At 33.2% G+C, this 13,279-nt stretch overlaps 1 long non-coding RNA gene across 1 annotated transcript; it reads left to right on the top strand.

Moving 5' to 3' along the window:
• Positions 1-5,403: 5,403 nt before the first annotated feature.
• Positions 5,404-8,762, top strand: LOC107892992 (uncharacterized). Its single transcript, XR_001682692.2, has 3 exons — positions 5,404-5,494; positions 7,666-7,732; positions 8,748-8,762. It is a non-coding gene; the product is annotated as an uncharacterized lncRNA (long non-coding RNA).
• Positions 8,763-13,279: the final 4,517 nt, after the last annotated feature.

Genomic DNA, 13,279 nt, shown 5'->3' with positions numbered 1-13,279 from the left:
CCCTTGAATGTATAACCTTTCTTGATGCGAAACTTGTATTATATGAGAACCTACTTTGTTACGCGAACCTATGTTGTATGAAGAATGTGAACTTATGTTCTTGTGTGTGCCTTAATATTAACTTTTCAATACTTGTGTATTTTTTTTCGAACATGCGAACCCTAAAAATCTCTTTTTATTACTTCATGCGAACCCTGAAGTCTTTATTAATTGTTGACATACAAGCCCTTCCTCTTTACACAGATTTTATGTGTTCACATGTTTTATATTTCAAGCATGTTATTATGACATTACTGTTGTATTGTGATAACTTAGCAAATTTTCATGCTGTAAATTTGGGTGTGTTGGAGGTTAGGTTGGGAGTTAATGGAGAGTCACTCCGGTGGCTAGTATGACACACCAGATTCGAGTCAAACCAACTCGACTGGGTTTGGGGTGTTACAAATCTCTCATAGGTTATTTGTTTGCTTTTGGCAACTGTGCTATTAGTTGGAAGGCCACGCTACAAGCCACTGTGGCGTTATCAACTACAAAGGCAGAATATACGGCGATTATAGAGACTGTGAAGGAATCCATTTGGTTGATGAGAGCTGGTAAGGAAGAAGGAGTGACTATCTTGTATTGCGATAGTCACAGTGCTATACATCTCACTAAGGATTTGTAACACCCCTAACCCATCTCTATCATTGGATTAGGGTTTTGGAGTATTACAACACATAATGAAAGAATTGACAATATAAAACCTTTCAAATATTAATTTAAATACTAAATATTCAAACTACCTATCATTCATTGCACATTTACATTTACTGACCTTAAATCAAGTTTACGAGGCCTTAAAAACAGTTCAGAAACCATCAGGGATCAATTTGAATCAAATAAAAAATGGAAAACATGAAATTCTTGGAAATAGGGGTCACAAGGCCGTGTGACAAAGCCCAGACCGTGTGGCTCAGAAACATGGCCGTGTGGCCAAACTGTGTACAATTTGAAATATGGGTCACACGGTTGTGTCTCAACCCATGTGCAAATCAAAATAGGGTCACAGAGCAGTGTCGCCAGGATGTGTAACTCTCTGAGACCATGTGGACACACCTACACCTAAAATTAAAATCACACATGTAGTGTGGTGTGGTTGTGTGACAACCTGTGTCCTAGGTCGTTTGCACCTAAAATACCTTCCAAAAGGAGCCAAAAGAAAGTCATTTTCTTAGATGTCAAGCCAAACAACTTTATCCATTGACATGCCTTCAAAACACATTCAAACAAACTTAAAACATACCAAAACATTCAACCTAAGTACCTAACCAATACGTCATCATTTGACACCACAATTCATTTGCCAAATCAAACATATATATCACACCAAGTTGCATTCAAGTTCTCAATATCCAAATATAAACTCATACCAAGCTTACCATTCATTCATACCATTCATGTCCACTTCCATCATATTATATTCATTCATAAATAGATTAAACCAAACTACCAAAACACAATTATGAATACATTTGCAAACCAAAACTAAAGTCACATATATACAAGTAAGCTAGAAATAGGTTTAAAACAACATCATATTGACAAAATAGCTTAAAAGTTCCTACATGCCATTTATAACCAACATCAAAAGACCAAAAACATCTACCGAGAAGATGAATGGATAGTGTGTGTGCTCTGACTCAAACTTCCAGCTGTCAAAGCTTTTCAAAATCTACAAGAGAAAAGTACAAATAACATAAGCAAATAATGCTTAGTAAGCTCGAATAGAATATAACATAAATCACTAAATAAAAATTATTTAGCTTAAAATATGCATTATATCATAAATCATCTATATATTCATTCAATTCTTTTTCATACAAAAAACCTCGAACCACCAATGAAATATCTATTTGAAAAACAGGTTTGGAAAACGCAACAGAAAATAAATTTATGGAAAAACGATTTTAATTTTTTTTCCAAAACAAGATCTTGGTTGTGATATCTAAAGTAATAAACACTTAATCAAAATTGTACCTTTTTTATTCGTCTAGGATGAGCACTTCGATCTAGTAGTCTTTTCCGCTATCCTCAAGCTCTTGTCTGCCGAGTGTGGGCTCGCTTCGAATCAGAAAATTTTCACAAAAATTACCAGTGGGGTCATTTCTCTAAACTTTTGGGTCAAGTTGTAAATCTGAAAAATATCTTTAGAGATTTTCTAGAATAATCCCTTTAGAGAATTTTCTCTCTACAACTTTTTTCTTAAATTCAAGTGTGTGTAAATAATGACCCAAGGGTCTCTTTATATAGGGAGAGTTTAGAGAGTTCAGCTATGATTAAACTTAATTTATCTACAAGATAAATATTAAATTAAATTTAATATTAAGATAATCACTTTAATATTGAATTAATAAAATGCTATTTAGATAAGTATTCAATTAAATTTAATATTAAACTATTAAAATAATATTATTTTTAGAATAATCAATCTGAAATCAAATTCTCTGGTGGAATTCCAGTAGGAATGTAACTCTTCCACTGCTCAACCACCGACGACCAACTGTCGTCGGCCCATTGAGATGTCGCCATCGCAGTTGTTATCTGATGATACAGGTGTGATACCCTTACGACACCTCAAGCTAGTTTGGCTACTGTCGATTCGGCTTGGATTAGTGACGACCCGACTAGTCCGGTCTAGCCACCGGTTGGACCGTCGGCTCAATTTTACATATCGAGCCTGATTTCACATATTGGGCTCGGTTCGACCATTTTTTAGGTCTTGGTCTTAATTTTGGGCTACTGGGCCCAATTTACAATCTTAGGTTCAACTTTCAAGTTCAATTGCCCATTAGTCCAATTGTCTGATTTGAAATTTAACTTCCAAAAATATAATATTAATTTTAATTAATTTGATTAATTTAATTTTACTTGATCAAAATTAATTTTTCCAAAAATCACTTAGATTTTCCAAATTAATTTTTAAAGAAAATTCTTTAATCAAATTCTCTAGTTGAACAATTCTTACGGCCGCCTAATTTACTTCCACATGGAATAAATTAACTCAATTAAATTATTCCCAAAGACGTAAAATTTTCTTCTGGTTTAAATGCAGTCCGATTAAGCTTTTGTTAAGCTAGCGGAGGGACCAATCAGATATAATACAATTAGGCTTCAATGATTGCAATTATGTCCAAAACATCATTCTGATAAATCGCAATTACTTAATCATGGAGTCAGTCCACAAGAAGTACCATGATTGCAATTATATCCTTGATTCCTCTAAGTTAAATCCGTTTACTCAATACAATCCTACTTTATCTCATTATCACCATTGTGTCTTCTTAATGATTAATATGACCACTGTCACCAAATGACTTTGATAATTTGCTCGTTCGAGAACAAGCAACCCGTGACCTTGTTCCATATTTATCAATCTACACAATGCAAATGAGAGGATATCATTAACTCTTTACTTGAGCTATGAATTCCACTGTTGCTAGTAAAGCCATGCCATACACAAGTACTGTAAGCAGCATACCAACTACGGGCTCGATCATCTTTAGAGCATAAGCCTCTACTTATATCAAAGCACGTGAGTTTCATATCCATGGTCAGTGACTAACTCGGGATTTAGGTAAATCACACCATGAATGTCACAAGTGAATTAATTCACAAACGGATTTAGAATTAATTCATCTTAGGTCCAGCCCAATGTATCATTCTACCAATGAATACATCTATGTCTTTACTCGTGGATTCAACTACTCCAATAGCCAAAACTAGTTATCTTCCCAATTGGAATTGTAGACAACATAATAATCCTTTTCAGTATTTGTATCAAATGCTCACTTTGATTCTTTTACGAGATTAAAAACTCATTTAGATTATATACCGAAGTAAGTTGTTTTTCTCGCAATGTAAACGTTCTTTCATTGTCATTTATCTTCAGCTTGAACTTTAGACAATCAATGAGCTAATATTTGTTGTCATAATTTCGCTATGCATGCAAAATATAAAATACAAAAAATACAGAAGACATAATAGTGAAATGTGAAATTAACTATATTTATTTATTCATCATTCAAATAAATAGAAAACAGTTACATGTTTACTACAATATGGGCACATTTCCCAACAATCTCCCAGTTGCCCTAGTGAAGTAAATGTGTCATGTTTTGCACTCCCATATCCTCGACGTGTTTGTTAAAACTCCTAGTTACAAGAGTCTTAGTAAACGAATCCGCAATGTTATTTTCAGAAGCTACTTTCATCACATATACAATTCCTTCGGCTACTGTCTCTCGTATCAAGTGATACTTCCGATCAATGTGTTTCATCCTTTTGTGACTTCTTATTTCCTTGGTATTTACTATTGCAGCACTGTTAACACAATATAGTGTTATACCTTTTTCCACACCAGGAATAATTTCAAGTTCGGTTAAGAACTTTCGCAGCCATATTACTTTTTCGTTGCCTCAGAAGCAGCCACATACTCGGCCTCCATAGTAGAGTCAGCAATCCAAGTTTGTTTTACACTTTGTTTTACAATTCTCTATACTATGGCTTCACGACCTAGAATGAATACATTTCCCGACGTTGATTTCCTCGAATCTTTACAGGTTTTGAAGTCCAAGTCTGTGTATCCAACAGGAGTAAGGTCCTCCTCAAAATACACAAGCATATAATCCCTGGTTCTTTTAAGATACCTTAATATATGCTTTACAGTTTGTCAATGCCTAAGACCTGGATTCGTCTGATATCGACTAACCATTCCTACTGCAAAACAGATATCTGGACGTGTGCAAAGCATCATACATAAGGCTTCCAACTACTGAAGCATATGGAACCTTACTCAAATGCTCTTTTTCTTTTGCTGTTTTAGGATAGTCATCTAAAGAAAAATGAAAATCTGGTGCAGTCGACTGAACGCCTGGGTTTGCATTAGTCATTGCAAAATGTTCCAGTACCTTATCGATGTATAAATCTTAAGATAGTGCTATCATTTTATTCTTTCGATCCCTAAGGATTTGAACATGCTAAATTGTAACAGCCCGATTTTGACCCTAGTCAGAATAGTGGTTTCGGGACCACGAATCCGAGTTAGAAAAATATTTTAAAATTATTTTCTGTGTTTATTATGTATGAATTTACTTGTGTGAAAATTTCGTGCTTTAATTTTGTCGTTTGAGTGTCCGATTAAATAAAAGGATTAAATTGCGTAAAATGAAAATTTAGTGGTTATTTCAAAAAGGGCCGAATAGTGGTTGTTCTTTAATTATGGGGGTTTTATGTTGCAATTTGACCATTGAAAAGATAGTGGACGGCATTATGTTTAAAATATATAGTTTTTATATTATTTATAAAGGTTATAATAATAATTTATATATTATAATGTTATTATAATAAAAACAAAACATAAGAAAGTGGCCATATTCATTATCTTTGTGCCGAATGAAAAGAGAAAGAAAATAAGAAAACCAAGCTAGGTATTCGGCCCTTGCTCAAGCAAATTAAGGTATGTTTCGGTTTCGGTTTTTGATGATTTTTATGTTTTTGAGATCGTTGTTTCGAATACTACTCGACCCATGCTTAAATTTTTGAATTTGATGATGATTTTGTGTTTTGCCATTGTTGAAAGCTTGTAATTTTGTTGTTTAATGATAGAAAATAAAATATATGAAATGGATATATATATGTTGAAATTGAATTTTTGATGATTTTGAGTAATTAAGGCTAAATTGCAAAAATAATAAATTGAGGGACTAAAATGTGAAATAAATGACATGCATGGATTTATATGAGCTTAGTGCATATTCGGCCAAGCTATTGTGCAAGGAAAGTTTGTTTATTTTGTATTTTTTGTGAAATAGGGACTAATTTGTAAAAAATGTGAAATGTTAGAGGCAACAGTGTAATTTTCCCATTTATGTGTTTTTGGATTTAATTAAATGAATATGTGGTTAAATTAGTTAAATTTGAACTTATTTAGATCAAGAACAGAAGAAAACGGAATTAGATCGAGGAAAGTCGAAAGTAGTCGACTATGTCCATCGATATCCGAGGTAAGTCTATTAGCAATTTAAAAGTTAATAAATCAATATTTATACATGTATATCGATTGTATACTTGATGAGCTGTAATTAAATGTTTATAATTTGAAGTATAAGTATAAATTTTATATAAGTATTTGATAGTTTCGAATATACAAGTATAATCTTGTATAAGTTCATGAGTTAAATTATAGGTCTAAATTTTATATAAGTAAAGGTGAGATTCGGATAGGCATGTATATATATGAAAATCTATTGTAATGAAATTAGGTAAGAAATTATACTTGTATATGATAGATTAAAAAATATATGTAATAGCATGAATAAACCTTGAATTTAGATAAATGTATGAATATGTATATATATTTATAATTATATACATAATGATCGAATATATATACATATGTATATATATAGTTTTTGAATTAGTGGAAGTATGAATGTTGTATATGTATAAATTCTTGGTTTTAATCCAAGATAAGTATGATATATACATATATATGTACATTAGGTCCGAATATATGTATATAAATATATATATGTATAAACTCTTAGATTTGATTAAGATATGTAACTTATATTTGTATATGTGAGTTGGTAATTATATATATATTATATTTGAATGAATAGGTATACATACACGTATATGATTTTATAGTGAATTTAGGTATGACAATTATACAAGGTTACATGAGGTTCGATTATGCTAATATACAAGTATATATTCATGTAAAGTTCTTGAATAGCATTGAAAGTATGAAATTATTAGTTGGATTATTAAAAGATGATCGAATATATGATATTAGTAGTAGATTAATGCATTAAGTTATATATATATAGGTTTGGATGTAGAATTAAATTATTGAGCTGGAATTGATGTTTGAACTTTATACATCTATGTTATTTAAAGATATAGTTTATAAATTATTGAGCTGAATTTTATGTGGATTCTATATACGAATATGAGATACAACTTCTGTGAATTGAGATTTTTTTTAAAGCTTAGTACCAATCAGATAAATTGCCGGTGAAATGTTTCGGACTTTACGTCTAGCAGGCTAAGTGCCGGTGATCTGAATCAGGCTATAAGCCTAGCAGGCTAAGTGCCGGTGAACTGAATCAGGCTAAAAGCCTAGCAGGCTAAGTGCCTAGCAGGCTAAGTGCCGGTGAACTGAATCAGGCTAAGTGCCGGTGAACTGAATCAGGCTATAAGCCTAGTAGGTGAAGTGCCAGTGAATCTGTTTAAATTAAGTGATTATATGCATTGGGTATATATATATGATTTTGGTTATATGTAATGGATAAATATATGAACATTTGTTTCAATGTATTTGATGAGCATATAAACGTTCGGATCTTTGTGATTAGTGAGTATGTACATATATTGGTTGTCATGAAATTGTTGGATATATATATACATTCGGCCAAATGTTAAACTTATGTGTATTTGGTTAAATATGGATTTGATGTATAGTACGTGTTTGATAAATGTATTTTTCGATTATGGAAATGTATATGAATATTGAAAACATGATTTGATTTTGTTGTAACTAATTAAATGTTGTTAAGTTATCTATTTGCTTATGACTTACTAAGCTGTAATAGCTTACTCTGTGCGTTTTTCTTATGTTTTTAGAGTTCTAAAGACTTGTTCGGGTTGGAAGACGTTGGAGTCGTGATCACACTATCCGGTTATGGCTTCGGTAAATTAAAGCTTTGAGTTTTTGGTTATGTGGCATGTATAGGCTAGTTTTAATTTAGTTTTTGTATATATATACTTAGCCATGCGAAAATGGCTTGATCTAATGCTAATGATCCAAGGTTTAAGTAATTTTGGTCATAGTAAAGGCGTGGGGTATGCTTGGTATATGAATTTGATAAGACGTAATGATATATATATGTGTGTGTGTCTTTGATAAGTTTTTTGATAATTCGGTATGTAAAGGACTAATGGTTTTAATGCTTGAATTACAAAATGTGTTATATGTCTACATAGTGGTATGATCGATTATGGTAATTGACTTATTATTGTAAGTATGAAATATTTGCATTGGGTGTGTATATGAAATTTTGATATGAGTTATACTGTATGGAATTGGCATGTTTTGAATGGCTAAAGTACTTGGAAAATGGCTAATGTTAGTCAAGTGAATAAAGTATGTATTGGTTTTATATGTATTTTAGGCTTAATAATTAGCACGCAAATTGAGTGTAAATTGTATGGTTAGTTTGCTAGCCAAATAGAAGATAAGATGAATGGAAAAGCATACACATGTTTTGTACTTAAATGGGAAGTTAGGCATGTATAACTTATTAGTTGAGTTTAAAAAAAAAAGTGGTGCATAGTTGATAAGGTTAAATGCCTTAGTGGCTAAGATGTTTATATGCTAAACTTGACTATTTGGTGAAATTGATTATGTGGCATTTTAAAATGGACAATAAGCCGAGCGATATGGATTGTTTGGTTTTATGCACATGAATAGAAGTATGAATTGATATATTTGATATTCAGCTTAAGAAGTAAAATATGCTTGGATGTCTTAATGTATGTGCATGGAATTTATAATGTGATGAGTCATCTTATAATTTGATTTTGAATGATATAAGTAAGAGGTATATGTTTCGAATGATGGGATTTTAAAGCATGTGTAATATGACTATTTTGAGCTGTGTTTTATGTGGTAATGCCTTGTAACCTTATTTCGACGACGGTTACAGGTTATGGGTGTTACATAAATTGTTGAACTAACCACAGTTTAACTGATGACAATTCTCCTACATCATTTTCAATAAGTAGAATATCATCGACATACAAAATGAGGAAGACCACTTTTTTGTCCTTTATACGCTTATAAATATAAGTTTCATCAGCGTTTTGCTCAAATTCAAAAGTCCTGATAGTTTGATCAAATCTTTTATTCCATGAGCGGGACGGCTATTTAACTTTCATCAATGTTTTACTCCTTTCCTTTGACAACATAGCCAGTGGGTTGAGCCATGTAAATGGTCTCATCAAGATAGTCATTCAAGAATTCTATCTTGACATCCATTTGCCAGATCTCATAATTAAGAGTAGCGATAATGGATAAGAGTGTACGGATAGACTTGAGCATGGCTACCAGAGAGAATGTTTCATTGTAATCGATGCCTTCTTTCTGTGTGTTGCCTTTAGCTACAAGTCTAGCTTTGTGTGTTTCCACTTTTCCTTCCATATTTATCTTCTTCTTGTAGATCCACTTACACCCTATGGGTTTAATCCCAACTGGTATGTCTACAAGTGCCCACACCGTATTTGATTTCATAGAAACCATTTCGACATCCATAACCTGTTTCTAAAGCTTGAAATCAATGTGCTGCATAGCCTTCTCGTAAGTGAGTGGATCATCATCCTCATAATTGGCTTTCATATTATAAATACTACCATCATAGATAAAGAAGTATAGTTTTGTAGAAACTCTCCCACTACGATGGATTCCCCTATGCTGTTGATCGTTTGCAGGTTTTTCTACAACTTTCTCGAGAATTGAAGTTGGTGATTATTCTACCACTCCCGAAAGTTCCTCGAGTACCACTTTACTTTGAGGCTTAAAATTATCCATGTAGCTTTCATCTAGAAAAGTAGCACGAGTAGAAACTTTAATCGTATTATCTTTCGGATTGTAGAATAATCCTCCATTTGTTCCTTTTAGATTTCCTACAAACATGCACAATTTTGTCCGTGCATCCAACTTATTTGGATCTTTATCCAGAACATGTGATGGATAACCCCATATTCTAAAGTGATTTAGAGTGAGTTTCTTTCCATGTCATAGTTCATAAGGTGTCTTATAAGAAAACTTGGTTAACATATCATTTAGAATATAACAAGTCATTTGTATCGTATATCCCCAAAAGGAAGTAGGAAGTTGTGAATAACTTAACATTGAACGAACCATGTCAAGAAAGGTTTTATTCATCATTGAACGAACCATGTCAAGTAAGGTTTTATTCATTCTCTCAGCTATGCCATTCTGCTATGAAGTGCCCAGCCCAGTCAATTGGGACAAAATCTCATTCTCTATGAGGTATCCTAAGAACTCATTGGACAAATATTCCCTATCTCGGTCAGATCGAAGATTCTTCATGGATAAATCTAATTGCCTTTCCACTTCAGCACGAAAATCCCAAAATTTATCAAAGGTTTTGTTTTTACGGTGCATTCGATACACATATCCATATCAATAATAGTCGTCAATAAAAGTCACGTAATAATAGTAACTTCTTCAGGCACTGATGCTCATGGGACCACATACATCAGTTGCACACGTTCTAAAAGTTGATTGGCCCTTGTACCTTTCGCATTAAAAGACCTCTCAGTCATTTTACCTTCCAAGCAAGACTCACATTGTGGAAGACTAACTTTCTTAAGCATACTTAAAGGACCATCTTTCACGAGTCTAGTGATTTTTTCTTGGTTAATATGACCAAGTCTTAAATGCCATAGGTACCCCTCATTAGAGTGAGAAGTTTTAAGCTTTATATTAACTATTTCAGTTTGAAGCATCGAGAAGTTATTTGGTTTGATAAAGTAGATTTTATTTTCCATCCATCCATTACAGATTAAAGAACGATTCTGTTAATAATAATCCCTTTATTGAATGTCAAGGTATAACCGTCATAAAATACACATGCTAAAGAAATTAAATTCTTTTTAAAATGAGGTACATAAAGCATGTTCTTTAAAACAATCTTCCTAAAATTATCAAAGTATAAAATAATTTCTCCCACTGCTTCGGTTGAAACGTTGCTTCCATCTCTGGTCTGCAATGAGAGGCTCCTGTCACGTAGACTTCTCGTTTCGTTAAACCCCTGTAAAGAAACACACACATGGCTAGTGACTCTAGAATCAATAACCCAGTTGTTAATTGATTTTTCCACTATGTAAGCTTCAACCACAAAGAGTTTTATACCTTTTCCCTTTTCGGCTAGGTAATCCAAATACTCATTACAGTTTGATTTGAAATGCCCTTTTCTATTGCAGAAGAAACATTTGATCTTTTTAGGATCTTTTGACTTCTTAGCCTTCTTCTTATCCACATAAGGTGGAATTGAAGACTTAGTCGGCTTCTTTTTTCCTTTAGCTTTCTGTTTCCCTTAGAGGACGAGGGGCTCACAGCTAAGTTTGCCACAAGTTTCTCCTGAACTGGTTTACCACCATTCAGCATCAACTCATATGATTGTAATTTCTTTATGAGCTAAGTTAAGATAAGCGCCTTGTTCCCCAAGTTGTAAACGACCCTAAAACCAGGAAACTCATTGGTTAAGGATTTGAACACTATTTCAATTTTAGTGTTCACGTCTAGTTCAGCCCTATTGTCCTCTGCTTCCACAAAAAATTAAGCATATGTACTTTGACCAAAGTGCCGATTTTCTGTTGAGTATTCATCAAATTTGTAATAGCGAATTGTACAGCCAATGCGACTTGGCCTCCGAGAAAATCCACCAAATTTGTCATGATTTATTTAGAAGTACGGAGATTACAGATATCAGTGGTTTAACCATTAGCTCAGAACAAAATACTTCTACCTTTACTCAATTCTGACCCAATGCAGATACAGATTTCAAATGACAGTTAATACAGAGGCCTATACGACCATTCAAGTACAGCTTATACTCGTATAGAATAAATCAATATCATTAACCATCTTCACACGCAATACACATACATATTTTTAGTATTCAGTCTCAAATCACAGAATAACAATTTAATTCAATTTAGTCGGACCCCATAGAAGGCTTTCATTCGTTTCAAACTACACTTGTGGCCCCAAGGGAAAAATCTAAATATTGGTCCACACACCCGTGTGGTTTCACACGGCTTGGATAGTAGACCTGTGTGGTTCTGCACGACCTGGCACACACTCATGTGTTCACCCACGTGCCTCACACGGCTCAACACACGCCTGTGTCACTTGCCCGTATGGCCTTAATGCACAAACAGTGAGTTACATGGCTTAGACACACGCCCGTGTCCTTGGCCCGTGTGAACCCTGTACAAAACATTCCCACACACAGTCTGAACACACGCCCATGTCCTTAGCTCGTGTGTCTCTAATTCATGAATAATGAGTTACACGACCGTGTGGTTTACACGGCCTACCACACAACCTGGCACACAGTCGTGTGGCATCGATAGTCATGTTTTCTAGTGTCCAAAATTCATAGAAAGTCGGGTTTTTAGTACGCACTTGGTATCGATTTGATGTAGGGACAATGCAAAATAACCCCGAAACCTAAAACGATCATCCAATAACCATTTCAACAATTATCATCAACACACACAAACAATAACGCACAAAGCTAACTTTCATATCGAAACCTTCGACATAATCCTCTTTCGAATTCCTACACTCACCTTGCTCGTAGCGGCGAAAACAACAGAACTAATGCGTTAGTGAAACAGTTCTCATAAAATCCTCCCCTAAAAGGGAAACCAACAAAAATTCATGGAAGCAAAAAGGAATTTTCGATAGAACTTACCCAGTAACCTTCCAAATTACACAGCAAACAATGTACGACCCTCAATTAGTCTCGGTCGCCACTTCACAGTCGTAATAAAAAAGAAACGAAAAAGAAATAAGATAAAATATAAAATATAAAAAACGAAAGAACAAACAACAAAAAAAAAGAAAGGAAAATGGAAGAGGAACGTTCACAAAATTGTTAATTGAAAAAGGGAATTAAAATTCCACCAAAAGCATAAAAATATTTCCTATTGTGTGTACAGAGACTCAAACACGAACCTAAAAGATACACAAAAGTTTAACTATTAAACCAGCAGGCTCATTCTTGATACAAAATCGCACAGAATTAAACTTAACTCGATAGTTCAAGGATAGAGGTTAATTTAGGATAAAATGACAAAACTTTCCAAAGACGCAACTCGAACCCCTAACCTCAAACACATAAATTGAGCACATAACCACAAATATAGAGACTTAACTACGATAGAATTCAACAGTCAATATTTAAAATTTTGAAGCATTACAAGTATATTTTAATTGTATTCAATAATTCAAATAAGAATTATTAGCTTACACCAATGACTACAATTAAAAATATAATATTTAAAAAGTTAATTAAATATTAAATACATAAATCAAATTCAATGCATGTGACATTAGAAGCTAATTTTCAAAAATAAGCACCATCTTTTAATTTCGTAATTTTATTTATTAGAAATAATTCCATCTGTAAAATTAAAAATATTT

Source organism: Gossypium hirsutum, chromosome D09, assembly GCF_007990345.1.
Source record: "Gossypium hirsutum isolate 1008001.06 chromosome D09, Gossypium_hirsutum_v2.1, whole genome shotgun sequence".
NCBI classification, from domain to species: Eukaryota; Viridiplantae; Streptophyta; class Magnoliopsida; order Malvales; family Malvaceae; genus Gossypium; species Gossypium hirsutum.
This window is presented reverse-complemented; position numbering and strand designations above follow the sequence as displayed.